The sequence below is a fragment of the Schistocerca cancellata genome, chromosome 3, assembly GCF_023864275.1.
Source record: "Schistocerca cancellata isolate TAMUIC-IGC-003103 chromosome 3, iqSchCanc2.1, whole genome shotgun sequence".
Lineage (NCBI taxonomy): Eukaryota > Metazoa > Arthropoda > Insecta > Orthoptera > Acrididae > Schistocerca > Schistocerca cancellata.
In genome coordinates this window covers 919,138,040-919,159,447 of record NC_064628.1, presented here as the reverse complement: position 1 = coordinate 919,159,447, position 21,408 = coordinate 919,138,040, and the positions used below count along the sequence as shown (strand labels likewise).

The following is a 21,408-nucleotide window of genomic DNA, read 5'->3' as shown; positions in this document are numbered from 1 at the left end:
TAGTCACACGACATTTATTTATTTATAATATATTGATCCAATTTTTCGATTCGATCCGTTAGAAAAGACCAGTGAAAGTCTGCAACAGTAAAAAATGGGTTTATTTCTTGATAACTTTACTGCCTCTTTCAAATCCTGAAGGTGGCAGGGTCCAATACAGGGAGCGAAAGGCTATTTACAATTTGTACAGAAATCAGATGGCAGTTATAAAAGTCGTGGGGCATGAAAGGGAATCAGCGGTTGGGAAGGGACTTCAAATGGCTTAGCACTATGGGACTTAACATCAGAGGTCACAGTGCCCTAGAACTTAGAACTGCTTAAAGGTAACTAGCCTAAGGACATCACACACATCCATGTCCGAGGTAGGATTCGAACCTGCGACCGTATCAGTCGCGCGGTTCCAAACTGTAGCGCCTAGAACCGTTCGGTCACCCCGGCCGGCGAGAAGGGAGTTAGACAGAGTTGTAGCCTATCCACGATGTTATTCAGACTGTACATTGAGCAAGCAGTAAAGGAAACAAAAGAAAAATTCGGAGTAGGAATTAAAATCCATGGAGAAGAATTAAAAGTTTGAAGTTCGCCGATGACATTGTAATTCTGTCAGTGACAGCTATGGACCTGTAAGAGCACCGGAACGGAATGGACAGTGTCTTGAAAGGATATTAGATAAACATCAACAAGGCAAAACGATGATAACGGAATGTAGTGGAACTAAATTGTGTGATACTGCGGGAATTAGATTAGGTAATGAGACGTTTAAAGTACTAAATGAGTTTTGCAATTTGGGGAGCAAAATAACTGATGACGGTCGAAGTTGAGAGGATATACACTCCTGGAAATTGAAATAAGAACACCGCGTATTCATTGTCCCAGGAAGGGGAAACTTTATTGACACATTCCTGGGGTCAGATACATCAAATGATCACACTGACAGAACCACAGGCACATAGACACAGGCAACAGAGCATGCACAATGTCGACACTAGTACAGTGTATATCCACCTTTCGCAGCAATGCAGGCTGCTATTCTCCCATGGAGACGATCGTAGAGATGCTGGATGTAGTCCTGTGGCACGGCTTGCCATGCCATTTCCACCTGGCGCCTCAGTTGGACCAGCGTTCGTGCTGGACGTGAAGACCGCGTGAGACGACGCTTCATCCAGTCCCAAATATGCTCAATGGGGGACAGATCCGGAGATCTTGCTGGCCAGGGTAGTTGACTTACACCTTCTAGAGCACGTTGGGTGGCACGGGATACATGCGGACGTGCATTGTCCTGTTGGAACAGCAAGTTCCCTTGCCGGTCTAGGAATGGTAGAACGATGGGTTCGATGACGGTTTGGATGTACCGTGCACTATTCAGTGTCCCCTCGACGATCACCAGTGGTGTACGGCCAGTGTAGGAGATCGCTCCCCACACCATGATGCCGGGTGTTGGCCCTGTGTGCCTCGGTCGTATGCAGCCCTGATTGTGGCGCTCACCTGCACGGCGCCAAACACGCATACGACCATCATTGGCACCAAGGCAGAAGCGACTCTCATCGCTGAAGACGACACGTCTCCATTCGTCCCTCCATTCACGCCTGTCGCGACACCACTGGAGGCGGGCTGCACGATGTTGGGGCGTGAGCGGAAGACGGCCTAACGGTGTGCGGGACCGTAGCCCAGCTTCATGGAGACGGTTGCGAATGGTCCTCGCCGAAACCCCAGGAGCAACAGTGTCCCTAATTTTCTGGGAAGTGGCGGTGCGGTCCCCTACGGCACTGCGTAGGATCCTACGGTCTTGGCGTGCATCCGTGCGTCGCTGCGGTCCGGTCCCAGGTCGACGGGCACGTGCACCTTCCGCCGACCACTGGCGACAACATCGATGTACTGTGGAGACCTCACGCCCCACGTGTTGAGCAATTCGGCGGTACGTCCACCCGGCCTCCCGCATGCCCACTATACGCCCTCGCTCAAAGTCCGTCAACTGCACATACGGTTCACGTCCACGCTGTCGCGGCATGCTACCAGTGTTAAAGACTGCGATGGAGCTCCGTATGCCACGGCAAACTGGCTGACACTGACGGCGGCGGTGCACAAATGCTGCGCAGCTAACGCCATTCGACGGCCAACACCGCGATTCCTGGTGTGTCCGCTGTGCCGTGCGTGTGATCATTGCTTGTACAGCCCTCTCGCAGTGTCCGGAGCAAGTATGGTGGGTCTGACACACCGGTGTCAATGTGTTCTTTTTTCCATTTCCTGGAGTGTAAAATGTAGACTGGCAATGGCAAGGAAAGCGTTTCTGAAGAAGAGAAATTTGTTAACACCGAGTATATGTGTAAGTGTAAGGAAGTCTTTTCTGAAAGTATTTGTATAGAGTGTAGGCATGCACAGGATAGAGTAGCATGGAGAGCTGCATCAAACCAGTCTCTGGACAACAGCAACTTTACTGCTACCAGTTACGATTTTCTTTCCATTGATTGTGTCGGTTCTGGACAGCAGGATGAAATGAGAGATTTAATTGGTTGAATTGAGTTACCAGTAACAAACTTTAGACGATTATTAAATTACAATTTACCTTTACAACGAAACTTCGTTGTTTCCTATTTGGTTCCTGGGCAGTACTACTCAAAACCTGGTTCCTACCAATATTAATCCGGTTTCATTACAATGTGAACTAGTAAACAATCAGCCCTCATCCGCATACGTACTTTAGATCATAATTAACCACCGAAGGCCTCACCTCAAACAATGCAGCGTTATCCACATGGCACAGTATGCAACAACTTCAGTTTACATAGATTTTAATAACGACTGATTCTCAAAAGTTTAGCCGCATTAAACGTTCAAGTTAGCCTCCGGCATGTTGGCTGGCCAGTACGTCAAAATACTTTACACCAATTTCTATGGAACCAGAGGAATCAGACTGATGGAAAGATCGTAGCACTTTTCCATGACTCTAATAAACGTAATATATACAGGTCTCGGAGAATTTAGTCATCAATAATGTATTCCCCTGCACTATTCGCAAAGTCTGCCAGCGCTGGGGTAACGTCTCGATTACGCTACTGCAGAAATCACATGGGTTTGAGGCGAAGAGCTGGTCGAGACATGTTCGGAGCGCATTATTATCGAGAAACGAAGTTCATCGAAGGTTGTTCGATAGAGAGCGGAAGAGATAAAAATCCGAAGTCACAGGATCAGGTGAACAAGGTGGTTGCAGAATGACCTCCCAACCCAGCTACTTATAGATTTTTTCGTCGGTCTTACAGAACTGGGGCTGGGAATACCGTGGAGTATCATAACTTCACGCAGTCTTCCTGGTCGTTTTTCTTGGGCTGCGTTTGCAAGACGTCTCAGTTGTTGGCATTAAATGTCAGGAGTGATGGTTACACATCGGGGAAGAAAGTCGTAGTACAGTACACCATACTTCCTATGGCTCTGAACACTATGGAACTTAACATCTGAGGTCATCAGTCCCCTAGAACTTACAACTACTTAAACCTAACTAACCTAAGGACATCACACACATCCGTGCCCAAGGCAGGATTCAAACCTGCGATCGTAGCAGCCGCGCGGTTCCGGACTGAAGCGCCTAGAACCGCTCGGCCACCGCGGCCGCCTACACCGTACTGTTTCAGCAGATACATAACACTATCTGATGTGGATGCGGACAGGTCTTTGTACAGGCAGTTGCTGCATTGTTTGTGCTCAACCATTCCTATCTTTTTCGTAAGTTAGCGTAAAGTCACCATTCTAGTTACCAGTAACAATAGAGGATTGATGTCGAACAAGAAGAAACTCTCAAATGACCACCCGCTGATTTTAGTGATTTTGGCTAAGAGCATGTGGTACCAATACACCCGAATTTTGAAGCTTCCCCATTGCTTGTAAACGTCGCACAGTGGTGGAATTGTCACAGTTCATCACAATTGCTACTTATCGAGTACGCTGACGTGGATCATTGTGGATTAATGAGTGTAAATGAATCTCATCAAACCCAGAAGTTCTTCCTGATCGTGGAGATTCGCTAACGTGAAAACTATTCTCCTTACAACGAGAAAACCATTTTCTTGCCGTACTCTGTCTAATTGTATTACCCCTAGACAGGGCACAAATGTTTGTGGCTCCCTCCGCTGCTATGACCTGTGAGGGCAACGTTACTGCCACATCATTTTATGGTACCCGCTCGAAGCAGTACACCTATGGGCAAATATCAAACACATTTATGTGCGTTGCTCACAGTTAGGTAGCCCGTCCAGTAAGTGTCAACTGCGCACACTATACTGGAGGATCACATATTCCACTTCGACCTTTAAGACACCGAGCTGCATCCACAGCTGACGCTCGCGCTCTGCAAATGTTTGTGGCTGCCTCCGCTGCTATGACCTGTGAGGGCAACGTTACTGCAACATCATTTTATGGTACCCGCTCGAAGCAGTACACCTATGGGCAAATATCAAACACATTTATGTGCGTTGCTCACAGTTAGGTAGCTCGTCCAGTAAGTGTCAACTGCGCACACTACACTGGCGGATCACATATTCCACTTCGATCTTTAAGACACCGAGCTGCATCCACAGCTGACGCTCGCGCTCTGCAAATGTTTGTGGCTGCCTCCGCTGCTATGACCTGTGAGGGCAACGTTACTGTAACATCATTTTATGGTACCCGCTCGAAGCAGTAGACCTATGGGCAAATGTCGAACACATTTATGTGCGGTGCTCACAGTTAGGTAGCTCGTCCAGTAAGTGTCAACTGCGCACACTACACTGGCGGATCACATATTCCACTTCGACCTTTAAGACACCGAGCTGCATCCACAGCTGACGCTCGCGCTCTGCAAATGTTTGTGGCTGCCTCCGCTGCTATGACCTGTGAGGGCAACGTTACTGCAACATCATTTTATGGTACCCGCTCGAAGCAGTAGACCTATGGGCAAATATCAAACACATTTATGTGCGTTGCTCACAGTTAGGTAGCTCGTCCAGTAAGTGTCAACTGCGCACACTACACTGGCGGATCACATATTCCACTTCGACCTTTAAGACACCGAGCTGCATCCACAGCTGACGCTCGCGCTCTGCAAATGTTTGTGGCTGCCTCCGCTGCTATGACCTGTGAGGGCAACGTTACTGCAACATCATTTTATGGTACCCGCTCCATGCAGTACACCTATGGGCAAATATCAAACACATTTATGTGCGGTGCTCACAGTTAGGTAGCTCGTCCAGTAAGTGTCAACTGCGCACACTACACTGGCGGATCACATATTCCACTTCGACCTTTAAGACACCGAGCTGCATCCACAGCTGACGCTCGCGCTCTGCAAATGTTTGTGGCTGCCTCCGCTGCTATGACCTGTGAGGGCAACGTTACTGCAACATCATTTTATGGTACCCGCTCGAAGCAGTAGACCTATGGGCAAATATCAAACACATTTATGTGCGTTGCTCACAGTTAGGTAGCTCGTCCAGTAAGTGTCAACTGCGCACACTACACTGGCGGATCACATATTCCACTTCGACCTTTAAGACACCGAGCTGCTTCCACAGCTGACGCTCGCGCTCTGCAAATGTTTGTGGCTGCCTCCGCTGCTATGACCTGTGAGGGCAACGTTACTGCAACATCATTTTATGGTACCCGCTCGAAGCAGTAGACCTATGGGCAAATATCAAACACATTTATGTGCGGTGCTCACAGTTAGGTAGCTCGTCCAGTAAGTGTCAACTGCGCACACTACACTGGCGGATCACATATTCCACTTCGACCTTTAAGACACCGAGCTGCATCCACAGCTGACGCTCGCGCTCTGCAAATGTTTGTGGCTGCCTCCGCTGCTATGACCTGTGAGGGCAACGTTACTGCAACATCATTTTATGGTACCCGCTCGAAGCAGTAGACCTATGGGCAAATATCAAACACATTTATGTGCGTTGCTCACAGTTAGGTAGCTCGTCCAGTAAGTGTCAACTGCGCACACTACACTGGCGGATCACATATTCCACTTCGACCTTTAAGACACCGAGCTGCATCCACAGCTGACGCTCGCGCTCTGCAAATGTTTGTGGCTGCCTCCGCTGCTATGACCTGTGAGGGCAACGTTACTGCAACATCATTTTATGGTACCCGCTCCATGCAGTACACCTATGGGCAAATATCAAACACATTTATGTGCGGTGCTCACAGTTAGGTAGCTCGTCCAGTAAGTGTCAACTGCGCACACTACACTGGCGGATCACATATTCCACTTCGACCTTTAAGACACCGAGCTGCATCCACAGCTGACGCTCGCGCTCTGCAAATGTTTGTGGCTGCCTCCGCTGCTATGACCTGTGAGGGCAACGTTACTGCAACATCATTTTATGGTACCCGCTCGAAGCAGTAGACCTATGGGCAAATATCAAACACATTTATGTGCGTTGCTCACAGTTAGGTAGCTCGTCCAGTAAGTGTCAACTGCGCACACTACACTGGCGGATCACATATTCCACTTCGATCTTTAAGACACCGAGCTGCATCCACAGCTGACGCTCGCGCTCTGCAAATGTTTGTGGCTGCCTCCGCTGCTATGACCTGTGAGGGCAACGTTACTGTAACATCATTTTATGGTACCCGCTCGAAGCAGTAGACCTATGGGCAAATGTCGAACACATTTATGTGCGGTGCTCACAGTTAGGTAGCTCGTCCAGTAAGTGTCAACTGCGCACACTACACTGGCGGATCACATATTCCACTTCGACCTTTAAGACACCGAGCTGCTTCCACAGCTGACGCTCGCGCTCTGCAAATGTTTGTGGCTGCCTCCGCTGCTATGACCTGTGAGGGCAACGTTACTGCAACATCATTTTATGGTACCCGCTCCATGCAGTACACCTATGGGCAAATATCAAACACATTTATGTGCGGTGCTCACAGTTAGGTAGCTCGTCCAGTAAGTGTCAACTGCGCACACTACACTGGCGGATCACATATTCCACTTCGACCTTTAAGACACCGAGCTGCATCCACAGCTGACGCTCGCGCTCTGCAAATGTTTGTGGCTGCCTCCGCTGCTATGACCTGTGAGGGCAACGTTACTGCAACATCATTTTATGGTACCCGCTCGAAGCAGTAGACCTATGGGCAAATATCAAACACATTTATGTGCGTTGCTCACAGTTAGGTAGCTCGTCCAGTAAGTGTCAACTGCGCACACTACACTGGCGGATCACATATTCCACTTCGACCTTTAAGACACCGAGCTGCATCCACAGCTGACGCTCGCGCTCTGCAAATGTTTGTGGCTGCCTCCGCTGCTATGACCTGTGAGGGCAACGTTACTGCAACATCATTTTATGGTACCCGCTCCATGCAGTACACCTATGGGCAAATATCAAACACATTTATGTGCGGTGCTCACAGTTAGGTAGCTCGTCCAGTAAGTGTCAACTGCGCACACTACACTGGCGGATCACATATTCCACTTCGACCTTTAAGACACCGAGCTGCATCCACAGCTGACGCTCGCGCTCTGCAAATGTTTGTGGCTGCCTCCGCTGCTATGACCTGTGAGGGCAACGTTACTGCAACATCATTTTATGGTACCCGCTCGAAGCAGTAGACCTATGGGCAAATATCAAACACATTTATGTGCGTTGCTCACAGTTAGGTAGCTCGTCCAGTAAGTGTCAACTGCGCACACTACACTGGCGGATCACATATTCCACTTCGATCTTTAAGACACCGAGCTGCATCCACAGCTGACGCTCGCGCTCTGCAAATGTTTGTGGCTGCCTCCGCTGCTATGACCTGTGAGGGCAACGTTACTGTAACATCATTTTATGGTACCCGCTCGAAGCAGTAGACCTATGGGCAAATGTCGAACACATTTATGTGCGGTGCTCACAGTTAGGTAGCTCGTCCAGTAAGTGTCAACTGCGCACACTACACTGGCGGATCACATATTCCACTTCGACCTTTAAGACACCGAGCTGCATCCACAGCTGACGTTCGCGCTGTGCAAATGTTTGTGGCTGCCTCCGCTGCTATGACCTGTGAGGGCAACGTTACTGTAACATCATTTTATGGTACCCGCTCGAAGCAGTAGACCTATGGGCAAATGTCGAACACATTTATGTGCGTTGCTCACAGTTAGGTAGCTCGTCCAGTAAGTGTCAACTGCGCACACTACACTGGCGGATCACATATTCCACTTCGATCTTTAAGACACCGAGCTGCATCCACAGCTGACGCTCGCGCTCTGCAAATGTTTGTGGCTGCCTCCGCTGCTATGACCTGTGAGGGCAACGTTACTGTAACATCATTTTATGGTACCCGCTCGAAGCAGTAGACCTATGGGCAAATGTCGAACACATTTATGTGCGTTGCTCACAGTTAGGTAGCTCGTCCAGTAAGTGTCAACTGCGCACACTACACTGGCGGATCACATATTCCACTTCGATCTTTAAGACACCGAGCTGCATCCACAGCTGACGCTCGCGCTCTGCAAATGTTTGTGGCTGCCTCCGCTGCTATGACCTGTGAGGGCAACGTTACTGTAACATCATTTTATGGTACCCGCTCGAAGCAGTAGACCTATGGGCAAATGTCGAACACATTTATGTGCGTTGCTCACAGTTAGGTAGCTCGTCCAGTAAGTGTCAACTGCGCACACTACACTGGCGGATCACATATTCCACTTCGATCTTTAAGACACCGAGCTGCATCCACAGCTGACGCTCGCGCTCTGCAAATGTTTGTGGCTGCCTCCGCTGCTATGACCTGTGAGGGCAACGTTACTGCAACATCATTTTATGGTACCCGCTCCATGCAGTACACCTATGGGCAAATATCAAACACATTTATGTGCGGTGCTCACAGTTAGGTAGCTCGTCCAGTAAGTGTCAACTGCGCACACTACACTGGCGGATCACATATTCCACTTCGACCTTTAAGACACCGAGCTGCATCCACAGCTGACGCTCGCGCTCTGCAAATGTTTGTGGCTGCCTCCGCTGCTATGACCTGTGAGGGCAACGTTACTGCAACATCATTTTATGGTACCCGCACGAAGCAGTAGACCTATGGGCAAATATCAAACACATTTATGTGCGTTGCTCACAGTTAGGTAGCTCGTCCAGTAAGTGTCAACTGCGCACACTACACTGGCGGATCACAGATTCCACTTCGACCTTTAAGACACCGAGCTGCTTCCACAGCTGACGCTCGCGCTCTGCAAATGTTTGTGGCTGCCTCCGCTGCTATGACCTGTGAGGGCAACGTTACTGCAACATCATTTTATGGTACCCGCTCCATGCAGTACACCTATGGGCAAATATCAAACACATTTATGTGCGGTGCTCACAGTTAGGTAGCTCGTCCAGTAAGTGTCAACTGCGCACACTACACTGGCGGATCACATATTCCACTTCGACCTTTAAGACACCGAGCTGCATCCACAGCTGACGCTCGCGCTCTGCAAATGTTTGTGGCTGCCTCCGCTGCTATGACCTGTGAGGGCAACGTTACTGCAACATCATTTTATGGTACCCGCTCGAAGCAGTAGACCTATGGGCAAATATCAAACACATTTATGTGCGTTGCTCACAGTTAGGTAGCTCGTCCAGTAAGTGTCAACTGCGCACACTACACTGGCGGATCACATATTCCACTTCGATCTTTAAGACACCGAGCTGCATCCACAGCTGACGCTCGCGCTCTGCAAATGTTTGTGGCTGCCTCCGCTGCTATGACCTGTGAGGGCAACGTTACTGTAACATCATTTTATGGTACCCGCTCGAAGCAGTAGACCTATGGGCAAATGTCGAACACATTTATGTGTGGTGCTCACAGTTAGGTAGCTCGTCCAGTAAGTGTCAACTGCGCACACTACACTGGCGGATCACATATTCCACTTCGACCTTTAAGACACCGAGCTGCATCCACAGCTGACGTTCGCGCTGTGCAAATGTTTGTGGCTGCCTCCGCTGCTATGACCTGTGAGGGCAACGTTACTGTAACATCATTTTATGGTACCCGCTCGAAGCAGTAGACCTATGGGCAAATGTCGAACACATTTATGTGCGGTGCTCACAGTTAGGTAGCTCGTCCAGTAAGTGTCAACTGCGCACACTACACTGGCGGATCACATATTCCACTTCGACCTTTAAGACACCGAGCTGCTTCCACAGCTGACGCTCGCGCTCTGCAGTCAACAACATACTCGGAACACCGCGAAGGTCCTGTGTCCACCGCCTGGAGCCCGGACATATCGCCGTTTGCTCCGAACACCGTCTCCGCCCAGTTACTCAAAGAATCGGCGCGGTGTCAGCCTTGCAACTAAAAACGAAATCGTGCTTGTCTGGGCAATTTTTTTTTTTTCGAATACGAATTTCGGGAAATGATTCCCATTTTCCAATCCGTTTTCAGTATTCTATGCTATTTACTTGTGATGTATTCTGTGTAAGAGGTTCATTATCGTTCCTTTGTTCTTTATCGGAATATAAATATTTTGTAATTCTATAACTGTTCATCGGACTTTATACAGATTTGGCGGTAAATCTGGAATAAAATCTTTTGCTTATAATCTGCTTGATACCGATTTCTGTAGAAGTTTAGACGTATTAAACATCACACAAAATTTTCTACACACAGCACATATTGAACATAGGACATACACATAAATAGTTACAAAGATGTTTTCGCATGTACATCTACATCTACATCTACATCTACATCCATACTCCGCAAGCCACCTGATGGTGTGTGGCGGAGGGTACCTTCAGTACCTCTATCGGTTCTCCCTTCTATTCCAGTCTCGTATTGTTCGTGGAAAGAAGGATTGTCGGTATGCCTCTGTGTGGGCTCTAATCTCTCTGATTTTATCCTCATGGTCTCTTCGCGAGATATACGTAGGAGGGAGCAATATACTGCTTGACTCTTCGGTGAAGGTATGTTCTCGAAACTTTGACAAAAGCCCGTACCGAGCTACTGAGCGTCTCTCCTGCAGAGTCTTCCACTGGAGTTTATCTATCATCTCCGTAACGCTTTCGCGATTACTAAATGATCCTGTAACGAAGCGCGCTGCTCTCCGTTGGATCTTCTCTATGTGTTGTATCAACCCTATCTGGTACGGATCCCATACTGCTGAGCAGTATTCAAGCAGTGGGCGAACAAGCGTACTGTAACGTACTTCCTTTGTTTTCGGATTGCATTTCCTTAGGATTCTTCCAATGAATCTCAGTCTGGCATCTGCTTTACCGACAATCAACATTATATGATCATTCCATTTTAAATCACTCCTAATGCGTACTTCCAGATAATTTATGGTATTAACTGCTTCCAGTTGCTGACCTGCTATTTTGTAGCTAAATGATAAAGGATCTATCTTTCTGTGTATCCGCAGCACATTACACTTGTCTACATTGAGATTCAGTTGCCATTCCCTGCACCATGCGTCAATTCGCTGCAGATCCTCCTGCATTTCAGTACAATTTTCCATTGTTACAACCTCTCGATACACCACAGCATCATCTGCAAAAAGCCTCAGTGAACTTCCGATGTCATCCACCAGGTCATTTATGTATATTGTGAACAGCAACGGTCCTATGACACTCCCCTGCGGCACACCTGAAATTACTCTTACTTCGGAAGACTTCTCTCCATTGAGAATAACATGCTGCGTCCTGTTATCTAGGAACTCCTCAATCCAATCACACAATTGGTCTGATAGTCCATATGCTCTTACTTTGTTCAATAAACGACTGTGGGGAACTGTATCGAACGCCTTGCGGAAGTCAAGAAACACGGCATCTACCTCTGAACCCGTGTCTATGGCCCTCTGAGTCTCGTGGACGAATAGCGCGAGCTGGGTTTCACATGACCGTCTTTTTCGAAACCCATGCTGATTCCTACAGAGTAGATTTCTAGTCTCCAGAAAAGTCATTATACTCGAACACAATACGTGTTCCAAAATTCTACAACTGATCGACGTTAGAGATATAGGTCTATAGTTCTGCACATCTGTTCGACGTCCCTTCTTGAAAACGGGGATGACCTGTGCCCTTTTCCAATCCTTTGGAACGCTACGCTCTTCTAGAGACCTACGGTACACCGCTGCAAGAAGGGGGGCAAGTTCCTTCGCGTACTCTGTGTAAAATTGAACTGGTATCCCATCAGGTCCAGAGGCCTTTCCTCTTTTGAGCGATTTTAATTGCTTCTCTATCCCTCTGTCGTCTATTTCGATATCTACCATTTTGTCATCTGTGCGACAATCTAGAGAAGGAACTACAGTGCAATCTTCCTCTGTAGTTAGCAGAGATAACAGTGTAGGTTGTTGACAGACTGTAATATGCTTTCATACAGTGGAAATAAATGTTAATAATATGCAGCATTATTTGCCTGTATATTCGACGGCACTTGTTTCTGCGTGTCACTGTTTTTATTTAAGTATACCTTCACTGCATCTAAGGACTTTACTGATTCACTTTCGACTTTTTCATTTATTTTCCTTTTTATATTTTAGATTTTATTGAAGTGTGAATATATCTCCAGTTCCTCTTATAGCTCCATTTCTAGTCGTTAATTAGTCGGTGGAGTACTTTGATATTTTTCCCTACTTTCCGAAACGTGTCTCTTGCATTGTGTAAGTGTGTGTCTGTTGCTAATGTGTGTCTCTTGCGTGTGTAGATTTTAATGTGTTCTGTATACCTGTTGTTGAAATCTCAACGTGTTTGCCCTAGTTAGAACATGCAGCTCTTCTGCCGTGTTATTTCTTATCTGTCATAATTATACTTAATGTTACGTGTTAGTTTTTGTTCTACTTCATTACATGTAGATAACACTATTTTTACTTTGTGGTTTTCTAAAATATTTGCAATCTTCTGTGATATATTGCCAATGTATGGATGTCTAGCTTTGAATTTATTTTTTACTTTTTCTTCAGTATTGTGGTTTGTGTCTACGTGTTTCGTCACTTTGTCTAATGAAGTGTAAACCATAGAAGCAGTATAGTCATTGACAACTGCAATTCGTTTCACTATTTTTATTTCCTGTTCCATGTTTTCTTGGTCCAAAGGTACTTTAGTTGCCCTTTTTAACACTGATATGTATGCTGCTTGCTTATGCATGGTTAACTTATGTGAGGTTTCATCGACTGTGGTGTTCGTCACTATTTTTTTTCCCTTACATTATAAGGTGCTTGTGTTGTTGTGTCTCATGATATTTACGACCAGGTAACTGATGCTTTTGGCCAGTCGGAGTGGCCGAGCGAGACTGCTACAGTCGCAGGTTCGAATCTTGCCTCGGGCATGGATGTGTGTGATGTCCTTAGGTTAGTTAGGTTTAAGTAGTTCTTAGTTCTAGGGGACTGAAGACCTCAGAAGTTAAGTCCCATAGTGCTCCGAGCCACTTGAACCATCTGAATGATGGTTTTGTGTTGTTCATGTTTCACTGTAAACATATCAACTGCTGTAGACTAATGAAGTAATTTGGAATGTCTACTATGTTTTTGGCATTCACTTTTATTAGCAGTGGTTTATGATTATGTAAGCTGTGATACCAGATATACATGATCCCATTACTAAGCCATGTGGGTGGTTACAAACAACGTCATTAAATGTTAATTATTATAACTTGGAGTTAGTTGCAGAAGTTCCATGAATTCAATAATCTCTGTGTATACAAATATTTTATGTTTCACAATTTAATTTTGGATTGCCTTTACACGTTTCTTGGTGTAGGTGTGTTTGAGTAGATGCTGGAAATGTTGTATGATTAAATCTAAGCGTCTTGAGGCAGTTATGTGGCGTTTAGTTCTTCAGCTAGTATTATTGTTTTGGAAAATATTTCTCGATAAGCACATTGTTTAATCTGTATTAATAGTTTTGCGACAGGTTGCATGCTGGACTGTTTTACCATACAACACGTTTGATTACCTTCTTTTTGTGTTTTTCGCTATGTTGTTAAATGTTTATGCATAAGATCAAATCGCTTACTGTTTCTGACAAGAGGAAATGTATGTTCCTTAGATGTTACTTTATTTTAGTTTGAAACTGATTTCGGGTCTTTTAGCTTGTTCTGAATGTTGTTAACATCAAATACTTCATTTCTTTTGCCATGAACTCCTTTTAGTTCGGTATGCACAATGTATTGACTTTCTGACTACTATGTGTTATGTTTGCTTTACAGTTTATTATTTATGGATTTTGATGTATTTGTGGCAGATTGTATGGTGTTTGTGGCATTTACTGTATATATTTAGACCTAAACTTTTCTTTTTTCAACAAGTATGCTTACTTTGTTATGTTTTGCTACTTTTATAATAGAATTTACTTTTGTGGTATCAGATGCAGTTTTAGTTACAGTTAATTACTATTGTTGCGTGTTCCATGGATAATTTTGTATGACAGATCATAATGAAGGGGATGAGTAATTTTACATTCAAAGCACAAATTAATTTGTACATACAGTCACATTCTGAACTTTTGTAAGTTTCTTTATTTTTATTTCTTATTAAAAAAGGGAACAGTTACACAGATATTAGTTAGTAATTCCTACCACCGCTATTTACACATTACAGTAACAGACGTTAAGGAGTCGTTAAGGATAAATTTTCTCAGTTTCGTTTACAAATTTTACTCTGCTGTCCACCAGACACTTTATATAACTAGGAAATACACCATTGTTGCTTTTGAATTGTAGTGTATTTTTTACAACAAACTTAATGATGGACTAAATATTCTGTTACTACAGCATGTTGTGTGCCATAAAGAAATTCTTTCTTTAAAATGAATCACCCAAAAACTTTATTCCTAATGACATTACTGAGTGAAAATATGCAAAATACGTCAACTTACTGACTCGCTTCTCCCCAAGATTTGTGATCATTCCAAGGGCAAATGTGACTGAACTAAGTTGTTTAGAACTTACTAATTGTTTTTTTTTTCAGTTTAAATTCTCATCAACATGGACTCCTAATAATTTTAATGTTTATAGTCTTTTTATTATTTCCTCACCATGTGCTACACTTGTCGTTGGTTTAGTACAGCTAGATGTGGACAACCGAATATGCTGTGTCTTCTTAAAATTGTGGGTAAGACTGCAGGAAACCAGTCACTGATACATTTAAGAACGTTGTTTACCATTTATTTATTGTCTATACATATGCTTGGATTGATTGCAATCCTAGTGTCATACGCAAATAGAACTAATTCTGCTTGCTGTGTATTAGACGGAATATCGTTTACATATATGAGGAACAGTAGTGCACATAAGATTGAACCTTAGGGAACCTCTTGTATGATTTCTCGACACTCAGAATTATGTCCTTTGACTATTTTGCTTGAATTACTACGTACTATTTTCGGCATTCTTTTGGTTAGATATGACGTCATCCATTGATTGGCTATACCACCAGTCCCATAAAACGTCAATTCATCTAGCGGAATTCACACTATCAGATGCCTTAGAGAGGACTCAGAAAATGCCAACTTAAGCTGTTTTATTATTTAATGCTCGTAAAATCCGTTGAGTGGACATTAAATGGCATTCTCAGTAGAACTAGACTTCTGAAACCCAAGCTGTGGCCGGTCGGTAGGCCGTGCGGATCTAGGCACATCAGTCAGGCGCCGCGTGACCGCTGCGGTCGCAGGTTCGAATCCTGCCTCGGGCGTGGATGTGTGTGATGTCCTTAGGATAGTTAGGTTTAAGTAGTTCTAAGTTCTAGGGGACTGATGACCACAGATGTTAAGTCCCATGGTGCTCAGGGCCATTTGAACCATTTTTGAACACAAGCTGTGATTTCCTAAGGATACTTGTACTATTGTTGCTGAGGTGAGATACTATTCCAGATTACACCACCTTCTTAAAAATGTTGGAGAATGGCGTCAGCAGTGAAACAGGTCAGTACTTACTAACACACAATTATCACCTTCCTTAACGAGGGTTTAACAACTGCGTATTTCAGTCTCTCTGAAAAATGGCTTGACTTACTGATGTATTACATATTTCGGATAAGGCTGGACTTATTACATGGGAACAGATCTTTAGTACTTTATTAGAAAGTTCATCAAAACCTAATGAACTTTTGTTTTTGAGAGAGTATATAATTTTCTTCACTTCAAAAGGAGAAGTTAGTCATACGCTCGTATGATTGAATTTTATGAGCGTTACCTTTCCAACATACTGCTCTGATTTTGCTCTTAAACTGTTTCTCACTATGATTTCCATTATATTTAGGAATTTATTATTAATTGCATTTTCTACCTGTGATCATCATTTATGCATCTCTTGGAGTATGAATGATGAAGTTGGGATTATGTTGTATCAGTTTTTATGGAGTAGGCTATTTTCCCTTTGGTCGAACTGCATGTTTGTGTTTTTCACCAGACTTCCGTGAAATATTTGTGTTTTTTGTCATATATTAGAAGGATTAATTTGATATTTTGTTTGGATATGAAACTCCGCATTTCCTTCTAATCTGTATTGACTACGTCTCATATGTGCTTGCATATACTTGCATAAATAGTGAGTTTCACGCTGTGGGCTGTTTCTGTCTGGTTTCTGAGTAGCTGTCTGATAAGTTCTTCTTATTGCGTAACTTCATCAGTTTGGTATTGCAGCAAAGACTACAGGACAATGTAACACAACGTACCAACCAGTCAACCAGTGATGGCAGAACGGCGAGCTCCAACAGCACTACAGCAGTACCTGGTCGCAGAATTACACCGGTGGCTGGCCACATATCATTTATTTGTTTGCGAAGGCCAGTCTGAAGCCCATCACGCAATAATGCTTTTTACGTGTATAGAACAATGTTTCCTTTATCCAGTATTGGACGTTTTTGACTTGAAATAGTATAGATATGTCTGAGCGTGAGGTTGTCTGGTAGAAGTGCAGTGTAGGTACAGAACATGCCACGCAGCCAATGGTGGATGGTACAGTTCAATGATTTTCTTGTTACACTAGTGTAGGACTCACTCGAGTCTGTGATGAGCGGCCTTACTCAGCCGCATATTGCAAGCTGCTTCGCAATGCTGTGTGTAACACCAGCACCTCAGCTCTCGCAGCAGTGAATGGAGCAGGCCAACATTCAGTCCAGCTGTGGTCAGCGATGTTGCCCAGTGGTAAACAGACTGGCGGCTGGTGAGTGGAGGCTGGCGTTTCTTCACCCTGCGGCTCGAGGCTCGAAAGACCTCAGTTCGGCTCTTGGCCATTAGCTGAAGCACCAAGATGATAGTCGAGATGTCGGGATGTTGAAAGAAGTGGGAGGCGTTGCGGCGGAAGCCTACACAGCAGACGACAATCCAAAGCTTGGCTGCTGCTATCATCAGTCTTGTCGGTTGGATAGCAACACAACAAGGCAGCCGTTGTTTCTGCACGTCTCACGTACCCGCCTCGCTAGCCGCCATTGCCTCGGCAACCAGGTCGTGGTTGTGGAGCCACTGGAAGACCTAATACTGAGTCGCTGAACTACCGCAAGAGACCTGCATAGGTCCACGTGTCTGTCTAACTTTATCTGGGCCGTTTGCACACTGGGTAAGACCGTTACTATTTCGTATGAGACCCATACAAGTACCACTGTACGAAATACAGCGACGTATAACATAATCGGCGTTGTTGTGTACAAAGTTCCGCGTAGTCAGCGCGTACACAACTTTCTGACTATAGCGTGCCCCGCTAAGGACAACTGCACATGCGCAGCGCTCGTCCGTCTCTGCACTACGAGATGGCGCTGCCTTAGAGACGGACCAAATTCTGCTTCCGCCGATCCGCATATTAATATGTAACGCAACCAATAAGATTGCTGCTAATGTAGAACCTTTTATCCTCATGGATCACACTCGCGCAGTGATACCTGAACGCATGAGGTGTTATAAGGAGTGTACAGACCTCCGATTAGTCAGTCGGCATTTGTCTGCACCAATCTGTACGAGTCTGCATTAGTCTGTACCATTAGTCAAGTTTCAGTCTGCACCTAATAAGATTATCATATTCCTGTACATAGCAATGAAGAGAAATGTATAGACACTTTGTCAAGTATCAGAGATATGTGAGAATAAGATTAACGTACCAAGACCAAAGAAACTTCAGAGTGTCAATCGTAAATAGCATCCAGAATCAAGTTACGTAAGGTTTATGCTTGTTATTATTTTAATAAATGTGTGTGAAAATTAATCAAGTTCTGTTTAAAGTTGGTCACCGTGAATCTGCTACTCTAAGAGTGCAAGTGGCATTTCTATCGTCTGACCTAACGGCAGAAGATAAACACGCCACGATAAGACCACGAGAAGTATTGCTGACACTCGCCTACTTCGTTAGAGCAACAAGTCTAATAATCTGATGGTGTGTGTACTGGCTCTAATTGTGCATTGTAAATACAGCTGCAAGCATGAATCTTGCATGTTTGAGCATATTTCCTGTTCTCACCCACCATTAACAATGAGAACATGTTCTGTGGTCAGTGACTTGCCCCAGGAGTAAATGCTCCAATCGTTTTATGGATAAAATTCACTAAACGCATTGAAATTAAACGAGTAGGTAAATGGAGATTAAACGGATGGCGGTACAATGATATGAAATGATTTCATTTCCAGTCGTTGAAATGTATTGAGAAAGCTACTATGTAAAGAGTACACAATGAGAATTGAGAATCTCTGCCGGACTGTGATCTGAAACCGGATCTCTGGCTCATCAAAATGGTAGTCTCAATCATTTCGTATGTTTTCAGCAGTTGAGATATGACAAATATCTAAGGCGTCTGTTGTAATAAACTGGAAATCCGGATCGAATCCCGGTCTGGTAAAAATTTCAGTTATCAGCACACATTCACTGTATTGTTCTGCTGTCGTGTGACATGTACTCAAGGACGTGTCCATTTGAAAATTGCTGAAAAACAAAAATGGCTACTAGCAGTTGAAATTAACCTTCTTCTCCTTTTTCTTGGCCTTATACCGACCTTTCACGGGGTCGTCATTTTAAGGAGTATATGACAATGTTACTGGCATAGTGTACCGACTGCCTTGCCGTAATGGTAACACAGGTTCCCGTCAGATCACCGAAGTTAAGAGCTGTCGGGCTTTGCTAGCACTGGGGTCGCTTACTGTCCAGTTCTGCCGAGCTTTGTTGGCGAGCAGAGTACACTCAGCTCTTGTGAGGCAAATTAAGGAGCTACGTGACTGAGAAGTAGCGGTCCTGGACACGAAAGCTTACAAAGGCCGGGATAGCAGTGTCTTGACGACATGCTGCTCCACACCCGCGTCCAGTGACGACTGCCGACTGAGCATGACCCGGGGTTCGGACGCTACCGTTGGGCTTTCCGAGGCCCAATGTTATTCACTCTGTACAGTGAGCAATCAGTAAAGGAAACCAAGGACAAATTTGTGTAATGAATTAAATGTCAGGGAGAAGATTTCTTCTGGGGTTTGTCTGTGGCATTGTAATTCATTCACAGACTCCAAAGGAAAACCAATAGAAGTTGTTACGAAATGTCAGTGTCTTGGAGAAAGATTTGAAGTTAAATACATCTACGAAGTGCATTCAAGTTCTAAGGCCTCCGATTTTTTTTCTAATTAACTACTCACCCCAAATCGATGAAACTGGCGTTACTTCTCGACGTAATCGCCCTGCAGACGTACATATTTTTCACAACGCTGACGCCATGATTCCATGGCAGCGGCGAAGGCTTCTTTAGGAGTCTGTTGGGAACACTGGAAAATCGCTGAGGCAATAACAGCACGGCTGGTGAATGTGCGGCCACGGAGAGTGTCTTTCATTGTTGGAAAAAGCCAAAAGACACTAGGAGCCAGGTCAGGTGAGTAGGGAGCATGAGGAATCACTTCAAAGTTGTTATCACGAAGAAAGTGTTGCGTAACGTTAACTCGATGTGCGGGTGCGTTGTCTTGGTGAAACACCACACACGCAGCCCTTCCCAGACGTTTTTGTTGCAGTGCAGGAAGGAATTTGTTCTTCAAAACATTTTCGTAGGATGCACCTGTTACCGTAGCGCCCTTTGGCACGCAATGGGTAAGGATTATGCCCTCGCTGTCCCAGAACATGGACACCATCATTTTTTCGGCACTGGCGGTTACCTGAAATTTTTTTGGTGGCGGTGAATCTGTGTGCTTCCATTGAGCTGACTGGTGCTTTGTTTCTGGATTGAAAAATGGCATCCATGTCTCATCCATTGCCACAACCAACGAAAAGAAAGTCCCATTCATGCTGTCGTTCATGCGCGTCAACTTTTCTTGGCAACATGCCACACGGGCAGCCATGTGGTCATCCGTCAGCATTCGTGTCACCCACCTGGATGACACTTTCCGCATTTTCAGGTCGTCATGCAGGATTGTGTGCGCAGAAATGCCAACTCTGGAGGCGAGTTGTTGAACAGTCATTCGGCGATCCCCCAAAAAACAATTCTCTCCACTTTTTCGATCATGTCGTCAGACCGACTTGTGCGAGCCCGAGGACGTTTCGGTTTGTTGTCACACAATGTTCTGCCTTCATTAAACTGTCGCACCCACGAACGCACTTTTGACACATCCATAACTCCATGACCACATGTCTCCTTCAACTGTCGATGAATTTCAATTGGTTTCACACCACGCAAATTCAGAAAACGAATGATTGCACTCTGTTCAAGTAAGGAAAACGTCGGCGTTTTAAGTATTTAAAACAGTTCTCATTCTCGCCGCTGGCGGTAAAATTCCATCTGCTGTACGGTTCTGCCTTCTCTGGGACGTATTGACAATGAACACGGCCTCATTTTAAAACAATGCGCATGTTTCTATCTCTTTCCAGTCCGGAGAAAAAAAATCGGAGGCCTTAGAACTTGAATGCACCTCGTAATACTAAGACAAGGGAAATGTAATGTAATCGAATTAAATGAGGTGATGCAAAATTAATTAGGTCAGAAAATAGGATACTAAAGGCAGTAGCATGTTCTTCTATGTAGGAATCATTCTAGTGATAATGCGACTGGTACACGGCGTGCGATCCAGGGTCCCAGTGAATGGGCGGGGCAATGACTACATTGTCACTTCACGGTCAGTTCGTCAAGGTTGCCTCCTTTCGCATTTTTGTATGCGATGGCGTTGGAACCCTGCCTATATGGTCTCCGAAGCCGGCTGGAGCGAGTGCCGTTTCGGCGGGACCCGTGCGTAATCCATAGAAGTCACACTGCATGAATGACGATCGAGGATTACGACCGCGGGAGGAAGGTCCGCTCATGCTAGTTAACACCATAAAATATTTAAGTGTCACATTCCTCTCAGATGTGCAGCGAACAGCAGCGAATAACTACCGACGCACATTGAAGCTCCTGCGGACAATGGTGCTGTTACAAAAATTAAGAGCGTTGGATATGATCTAGAGCGTCGCCTACGTTAACGTGCACCTAGCACCGAAACACACGTAGCGCATGTCCTGCCTTTATCGTGCACAATGGCA

The 21,408-nt window shown here is 45.2% G+C and overlaps 1 protein-coding gene across 1 annotated transcript in view; it reads right to left on the bottom strand.

Annotated features, from left to right (window-relative positions):
* LOC126174742 (arylsulfatase B-like) overlaps positions 1–21,408 on the bottom strand; it is a 147,161-nt gene that overhangs the window by 91,223 nt on the left and 34,530 nt on the right. The gene's annotated exons all lie outside the window — the stretch shown is intronic.